Source organism: Acomys minous (assembly GCF_964271855.1).
Source record: "Acomys minous genome assembly, chromosome: 10".
Taxonomy (NCBI): Eukaryota; Metazoa; Chordata; class Mammalia; order Rodentia; family Muridae; genus Acomys; species Acomys minous.
In genome coordinates, this window is record NC_140491.1 from 43,526,168 (window position 1) to 43,535,656 (window position 9,489).

Genomic DNA, 9,489 nt, shown 5'->3' on the forward strand with positions numbered 1-9,489 from the left:
CATTATTTTAAACAAACACACATTGCATTTTGACCTCAAAATTTTGTGAAGACATGAAAATGTAGCATCAATATATAGCCCTGATAACAAAATTGCTTTCTTTGAGTACTGTAAACCATTAAGACAAAATGGAACTTTTAAATGGGTATCTGATTCTAGGTCAGGTATATATGTGATATATGCATAGAATATATTGTTTTAGTGCAAGAAAATATGCTGTGAGTTCATGCGAGTTTAACTCAGGAGCCACTTTGTTGCATGGAAAAATGATGTTAGACTTAGAAAAGATGCTTGGAGGCATAAAAATAAGCCCATATGTATAATTGACTGAAACTCATTGTGTGTATGAAGCCCTGTGGGTTTGTAATACTATATGAGCCTAATATATTTCTATACTATAAATAGAAACCACAGCAAATGAAATAACATTACCCTTGATTGAAGATAATTAACAAGGAAAAAAACTTACCTGGAAAATTGTAATGTACAGAAAAAGAATTAGATAATTATTGAGTTAGTGTCATTTGAAGCTTATTACATGTTAATGAAGATGTTCCCAGTTTGAGAATGATATTTCTTTCACTAAAGAATCTCTAGCAATAATTTTTGAAAAGCCAATGGATAGCATCTGATACCTGGTTAATAATTCACTTCACATAAAGAACAGCAGTGGATGGCAGCACCATCAGGTCATGAGACAATTTCCTCAGCAAATATTCACAGCTCACCAAGGCTGGGACAAATATGCTGAGTCTCTGGATGAAGGACAAACATTACCCTTGGAATACCCTCACCAGGATTGGTTAGCATGCAAATAACACATATCTCCAGCAAATGTCTAGGTTGGTGGGAGTGAAGGTAGAGGCACAGTGGAGGTAGAGGTTACATTATACCAAGAGAAGAGATGGACAGAAAATATAGGCTGTGTTATGAGCTGACAAGGTTTTTAAAAATTTCTTTGTTCTAGAAAATCACACTAAATGAAACACAATAAGCAACATTGTACAGAAATCAGATGCAATACACAGCAACCACATTCATATGTAGATCCACTTGGGACCTGCTTTATTGTATTACTCGTGTGTGCATTTATTCATATGGATTCATGTGTGTTTATATGTATGAGGATACTGGAATTCAAGCTTTGGTTTCATTCCTCAGCATCTGTCCTTTACAAGTTTCAAAGCTGACTGTTTTATTAGCATACTGAGTAGGCTAAGCTGGCTAGCCACTATGCCTTAGGGATCTACCTGTCTCATCTTACCCTTCTCTGGGACTACAAGCACACTCGATCACACCTGTCTTCTTCCCATGGGTTCTGGTGATTGAATTCTGGCCCTCAGGCTTTTGCAGCAGGCAACTTACTGACTGAACCGTCTCCCCAGCCCTACTTGGAGCCTATTTTAAACAGCAAAATTATAAAATGAGACACTCAGACAATGGGGGAACCTTTGGACATCATTTGATAAACACAATTAGATAGTGAAATCAAATAAAAAAGAAGTTGTTGCTAAGTTCTCTGGGTTGTGACAATGTAATTAAGCAGATATAAGTTTTAAATGTATACACTAAAAAAATCTGAGATTGGGATAAAATATGTCTTAATTAGGGTGACTCTGGCTGTGATGAAACCCTATGACCAAAGTAATGTAGGGAGCAAAGGGTTTATTTAGGTTATGCTTCCACGAAACAGTTCATTGTCAAAGGAAGCCGGGATTGGCATCAAAGTAGAGGAAGAATGTGCAGACAGGGGTAGATGCAGAAGCCACATTGGAGTGGTGCTTAACAGCTTGCTCTTCATAGCTTGTATAGCCTGCTTTCTCATAGATCCTGGCACCACCAGCCTAGGGATGGCACCACCCATAATGGACCGGACCCTCCCTCATTAATTACAAATTAGGAAGTGCCCTACAGGCTTAGCTGTAACCCCATCTTATGGAGGCATTTCTCAATTGGTGCTTCCTTCGGTCTGATGGCTTTAGCTTGTATCAAGCTGACATAAAACTAGCCAATATAACCTAAGCTCATGGATTTTCCATAAAAAGGTTCAATAACCCCAAGAAATCGACTGGATGAAATAAGATAATTTAGATTGTTGGTGATTAGCTCCTGTGTCATACTATATTATTGTTAAATTTGGGTCAGGTTGAAATAATTAACCTAAGTTTTAAAAATTTAGAAATGTAAGAAGGTTATTTTTGAATGCTGTTTTTATTTACTGGATAGTATAATGAAGTAAGAATACGAGTAAAAAGGTTAATCATAAAATTAACAGGCAAAAGAGGTATCACAAGGAGACTATTACATAATAATAAGGGTTAAAATACACCCAAAAGGCATATGTGGTGTCATACCACAAGCCTGGAAGTAAAACAATATAGAAATAAAATTCTTCATTTATAGTATTGGTTCTGCAAATGTGTTTTCAAACACTGGAAATACATATACATTAAAAACAGTACACTAAGACGAAGAGATACATTGAAAAAAAAACAGTACCATAAAACATCCATTTCTTTTCCAATTTACTTAATAGTGCTTTGAAATGAGTTTTTACTGGGTCTGATGAGGAAACTGGTACATAATTTTCAGTTGCCAAAGGCTGATGAGCATACAGATAAGTAACCAAGGAGTGCTTGTGAATATCCACGTTTTTATAGTACATATCCCACATACCTCTTGAATTAAAATGATTATCTTGAGACTAATTTAAATGATGGATGTTCAATCCCCACATCAAAGACCCTCTCACCTTTGAAAACAATTAAAATTCTAGATAAAATAAAAATAACAATTTTTAAAAGGGGTGAATGGGAGGAGACTGGATGGCAGGACAATGGAAGAGCAGAAATTCCCATTCAAACTAGCTTTCTCGCTTTTGAAGATTTTAGCCCTAAGCCAACTGCAATTGGCTTGGCATGTGGAGCTGAAACAGGAGAAGCAATGAAATATCCTCCTGACCTTCTACCTAGAGAACCAGCAAACTGAAGTCAAGCAATGAAAGAGCGAGGAAACTTAAAAAAGAAAGAGCTAAGAAGCAATGCACAAATTTATTCTACATACACTGGTGGATTCTTGAATCAGTCATATTTAGACCAGACTTTTAAAAGACAGGCCTGAAGACAAAAATTTAGACCCGAGACTCAAGCAAAATCATCTTAAGCCATTTCAGTTTAATTGTACACACACACACACACACACACACACACACACAAAGAAAGAAAGAAAGAAAGAAAGAAAGAAAGAAAGAAAGAAAGAAAAGAAAACAAACAACAGAAAGAACTCCAAGAAAATACACTTGCTCAGCAAAAGTCAGAAAATGAGATAAAACTCATTTTAATATCTAAAGATGGCTGGACAAGAATGATGGTCAAATGTAATTTTATTTATGCTGTTAAATGGGTATATAATCAATGATTATAATGTTGAGAATATCGAAGGTATACATTAATATTTCTGATATATGAAGAAATAGAGAGTTTGGCTCCTCTAGGAAAGAGAAAAAGAACATAAAATAATTTCAAAATTACCCTGATTTTTAAATTATCTTATTAAAAGAGAATTTCATTAGAGAAATAAAAAACACTTAAAGAAATGCTCAACCTCCTTAGTCATCAGGGAAATGCAAATCAAAACAACTCTGAGATTCCATCTTACACCCATCAGAATGACTAAGATCAAAAGTTCAAGCGACACCACATGCTGGTGAGGATGTGGAGAGAGAGGAACACTCCTTCATTGCTGTTGGGAATGCAAACTAGTACAGCCACTTTGGAAATCTATCTGGTACTATCTCAGAAAACTGGGAATAGGGCTTCCTCAAAACTGGTTTAAAAAACAGTAAATTAAGAATTTTAGATTCCATCACATGGACTTAAGTTCCAGGCATACCTCAGTGAAGTCCACTCCAAGGCTATCTGCATGAACCCCTAAGTCAACATCTGAAACCAGCTCATTTGAAGACTCCATCAGAAAACTTACCAGTGGATTTTGGCAACTGATGCTATGAGGGGGTCTGCCCTATAGATGGTCTTTGCATGGGCTTTCGGGATCTTGGCTATAGCCCTTGAGTTCCACTGGAGACAATGCTGATGATGTAGCTCTCTCGTTCTGCTCAAGTGCAGAGCCAACATCACAAGAATGCCTGTGAGACTGATGGCTGTACTTAGTAGCACCTGAGCCTACTTGAGCTGTTTGCTAGGTGGAGGTATACTGCACTAAAGTTTGTGGAGCTTATTTGCAAGGTTAGAGCAGCAAATGCTCAGATCCAATGGATATTTCTCTGGAAAACTTTCCCTCAAGGTCCTACTTAATCTTGAAGATCTCCAAACTGGATCATTGTCAATGATCTTGATGAGCAGGCCATGGTTTCTTTTTAACCACTCTATCTTATTTAACAAATAGTTGTTTGATAACACCTGTTGTCTTATAGCTCTTCACATACCTTCGAATAATAAAGTCCAGGTATAGGTAATTATTCCTTCCTCTTCTTTTCTGGTCGTGCCAATAAGATGCCGGGAAGCATATGAATGCTTTGCTGTTTTGATAGTTCCTATGCAGTGTATCCTAGCTTGTTTCCAATTTGTGCTTTCTGAACTTTTGGAACATGAAGGCAATTTTGTCAAATCCTCTACTACTGAGAATCAGAAGGTACTGGAAACTTAAGCATTCCGAAGGCCTGTGATTACCACAGTGTTTCAGCTATCTGATCTGTCTGTCTTATGACAGGCAGGCAGGAGAAGTGGGCAAATTCCAGAAGGCAGATCCTGTAAGACTCAGGCTGTGTTGGTCCTTCCCCAGCGATCAGCATCAGACTCGCCACAATGAAGCAGGTATTTCAGGACACCAGTGAGTGGCAGGAAGACGTGGAAGTTCAGCACATCCCCCAGGATCCCTTCTTTTACCAGAATGAAGAGTCTGAGATGGTCATGGTGGAGTGAGAAAACAAGCCAAACTTTACTTGTGAGTCAGGGATTTATACATCCTGGGAAGTGGGGCCTGGGGGATTGTGAGGGTGAACAAGTCTGATTCACTAGAGCTGAGGGTACCAGGATACTTCATCTACATACAGTGCCTTGTTTACAATAAATACCACAGTACCTTATCACAAGAAGGAGAAAACAGTATTTGATTGTCCTAGGTGTGAGAGGATGACTCCTAGGACTATGTGACACCCCTTACAAATTCTAGAGTTACCAGATCAGGTGGATTGAGGATCCCACTAAGAAAGGAAGTCCATTTCTCATAGACTGAGCATAAAATGGCTGTCTGGAAAAGTCATACTTCAACTTTACCCAGCAGAGTCCCACACAAAGGCTTAAGAGCAACTATATCCCTAGTTGATACCATATCCATTTGAGCACGGTTGACCTAACAGGGGCCAAAAGGTAGAAAACAAAACTACTTCTATCTTTTCCAGAATTTATCGAGGCCAGAAAATACAGTTTCATTTTAGACATTCTTGACTCTGGCTTCAAAAATATTTGAGCCCCTACTTCCATAATCATTTTGGGGAGCCTGGAATGGAGATATAATATAGATGCTTTATTTAGCTGGATATTTTGCAGTCTCATTTTCTGTACTTGGCCAATTATGGGTCTGTGTATTAATTGCCATCCATTGCAATGAGTGTTGAGAGATGGACTAATATATGACTACAAGAATAATTAGGAATTTGGTTTAATGATGTTGTGGAGTGAGTAAGGTTTAAATCTGACCAGAAACTGGCACCTTACTCGCATCATGTTTATGCCATTATTAAACTAGTGACCATATCTTGCTAGGCTGGTCATTATTGTAGTTTCATATTTCAAAGTTGAGTAAGGTTGATAATTTTGTCTCTACCACTGTGCATTGCATCTTCCAACACTATGAAATCAAACCAGCAGGGAAGAAACTTCTAGGTCAAGTTCACCTTCATTTCTCCATGTTCTTACACAGATATATAATACAATAGTCTTGATATCAAGCAAGTTGGGGTATGTAAGAGAAATGACAATAGACTTTTAATATTCTATGAGATTTCCCTGGCCAACAACTCAAAAAATGTTAATCCATTCCTGGCCTTGAGCTATCTGTTAGCCTGTGCTCTTTTGTAGGGAGATTCTTGCTCCATCATATGTTAACACCACATAAACTACTTTCATATATATTTATATGTCTGTCTCTATCTATATATTATCTATTTATCCATCTGTCTATCACCATCTATCAATCATCTCCCTATATCATCTCTTTATCATCTATCTTTCTATAATCATGTAATTATCATTTATGTATTATCTATCTATCTATCTATCTATCTAATGTATCATCTGTCAATAATCTACCTAGCTACTTAATCATCTATCTATCTAATGGTGTGTACTAAAGTGTATGTGTATTTTAAAAAGTTTCTTCACTGGTAATTTTTCAAATGACTTTTTTTCCAGAAGGTTTTTAATATTATCTATTCCTCCTCTTACTTTCTGGTGTGCCTTGCCCTCATATGCACAGCCCATTTAACATTTCCTGTTCCATTATTTGCCGATCCATTTATATCACTGTATTCTATCTACCAAGTCTTGAAAGGACTTTTCATGGCCCTTTTACTAGCTTTCTGAAACTGAAGAAGAAAAATAATCTTTCTCTTTATTTAGATTTTTTTTTTAGCCATTTATGTCTCCTAAGAACATACATAATTGTCTATGTCTGACAGTGTTCTGATTTTCTTGTCAATCCATTTCATCAGGTAAAAAGACTCTTCTGTTACAATTATAATTCCTTATAACATTTCTCCAGGATTTGGTGAATTTCAAATGATAAACCTATTACTACTAGTTTTCTACTATGAGTATGGTATCATTTTTATCTGCATTATTTCAAAAATGTTCAATGTTATTGTTTTTTCACAAGACTGTTGCTTATTGACATGGATTTCCTTGTGCTCATCAAATTTGGTCTTCAAACAATACGAATTTGTAGACATGGAGTCTGTTGCTTCATTTTTGAAGTTTATATCCATCATCTCCTTGAGTAACTGCCCACCCACGCTCAGTCTCTCCCTTTCTGAAGATTATCATAAAAGAAAGTTTCCTCTCACTTAGTTCATAATACCTGTATTTCCCATATTTTATATTTCCTTAAAGAGAAAATTTATATAATTTCATTTATAGACAGGGTAATAGTAACTGTTACTTGAAGTAAAATTCAATTCACAACCAAATAATCTTCTTTTCACACCTCTGTTACATCAGCATTGATACCTATCATCTCCTTAAGTTGCTTTTCAAACATTCTTGGTATACGAGCAATTTTCCACAGAGATTCTGCTTTCAGACTCCTTAGACATCTAATGGATGGGAGCTCCTCATTACTACTAGGCATGATAAGGAGCAACATTTACACTCTCCATCAGCCAAATTGAGTAGTGCATGTACCCTCATTACAGCTAGGTGTTAACAAAAGTATGGATTCTCCAGTAAGCCTTTTTTTTTTTTGAGGGTATTGAGTTTGTAGTAATGGGGCTTCATGTTTGATTTGGATTGATGTAGAATTCCTGGAACCTTGCGAAGCCTGAACTTACACTGAGGAAGTTGACGGGATGTCACTGTCTGATGGAGGAAGGAAAACCCAGGCTCTCAACTTGATTGCTTCTTACAGCAACTCCATAGTGATACAGCATATATGTCATATAGGTCTAGACTTAACATGGAGCAATATTTTATGAGTTGGGATGGAATAAAAGTTTGCTTTGGGGTTTAGCTGGAGTAATGTAGAAGAGATAAACATGGTTTTGTGTTGATCCCAAGTGTGGGATGGGAAACAGACTTGCAGCAGGGATGTTGCCAGCTGAAAACATCCTAGTAGAGATCGCCAAACAAGAGGCTTTAGAGAGAGGACTTGGGATTGTTTTGGCTGTTCATCAACACTTCAAAAGATGCTCCTAGAAAGAGCTGCTCCAGGGAAAACTTCAAGGCTTTGGACTCCAGCTGAGGCTCCTGGATCCAGTTGCTTCAGGTTCCAGCAGCCACCTTGGTTGAACTGCTGGTTTGCTGAGGTCCTGCTGACTACACCAAGAGAATCAGTCCTCAGAACTCATATCCTTAAGGTTTCATTATTGTGTTCTTTAATCTCCTTTTCCTATTGTTTAGGTTAGTCGGGTTGTAAGTGATGTATGCTTTGTTAGGGAGTTCATAAAAATGTACAATTGTTAAGAAAATTGAGCCTACAGAGTAACTAGATTTTTTATTTTTCTTGATTTCATATTGTGTACTATACTTGCATAATTGCCCACTCCTCTTCCCATGTCTCCACTACTTTGGAGGATTCTAGATTTCTTGGTCTCAGAAAAACTCCCACTGTGTACTGTGTCCAGGGAACAGAGGATCAGAGACTACAAAATGGCCTGAAGGGAAGGAGTTGAAGATCAGAATCAGCTCTTCCCTCCCATCACAGCTGGATGATCCCGGGTTTGGGATTCACAAGCTTTGAGCACCTTGCACTCCTCTGAATACTGGAGTGAACATAGCAGGCCCCCCTGGGGAACGTAAGATTGATGCACCAAAACCATATCCAGAGACTGAATCAGGCACAAGCCGCAATCCACATTAACAACTATCTGGATGAGGCCTGTGGGCTTGGATCTCTCTCTGCCTGCCCATAGCTTACTCACCTGGCTGATCTCAGACTCTGAAAAGAAGCAAATGTGAGTTGGGCAGAAGCCATAACCCATATCAGCTGGTACTCCTAAAAGACCTGTGGGATACCTATGCAAGAGGCTTTAGGCTTGAATCCCTCTCCACCCACTCACTGCATACTGTCTTGTCCCATCTGGTACACAGAGAGCAAACAGGCAAAGACGAGTTGGGCATAGGCAAAAATCCACATTAACAGCTATCTAGATAAGGTCCATGGGACAGTGGAGCAACATTACATTTGGATATCTCTGCCCACATACTGCTTACCAGCCTGCTCATCTGGATCATAGAAAGTAATCCAACAGAGGAGAGTTGGGCTTCTGAAACCATACACATTATCCACTATATCAAGGAGAGCTGAGGCACACTCTAGCAACTCTCGGCTTGAAGCTCTCTCAGCCTGCTCCTCTCCTGCCTGAACAAACTGGGTAACAGACAGAGAAACAAGTAGAGCCGAGCAGGGTGAAGGCTCCACCACTCATTGTCCACCTTCCTGAGAAGGCCTCAAGAAACCACTAGTATATATCCTTCAGCTTAGAGCTCTCTATACCGGCTCCCGACCTGCCTGGCCCATGGAAGACACAAACTGAGAGCGACCTCATTGGAGGAACCTCCAGGCCCACTAACGTCAGAGACAATCAGATGGCTAGAGGCCATCACAAGAAGACAAGCACAAAACTCAGAGCCATAGGACACCACCAGAAACCAGTGAAGCCCTAGAGATATGAACACCCACAAAGCACAAGAAGATTTTATTTTATTTTGGTTTGGTTTTTGGATTTGGGAGACAGGGTTTTGCTGTCACTTTGTA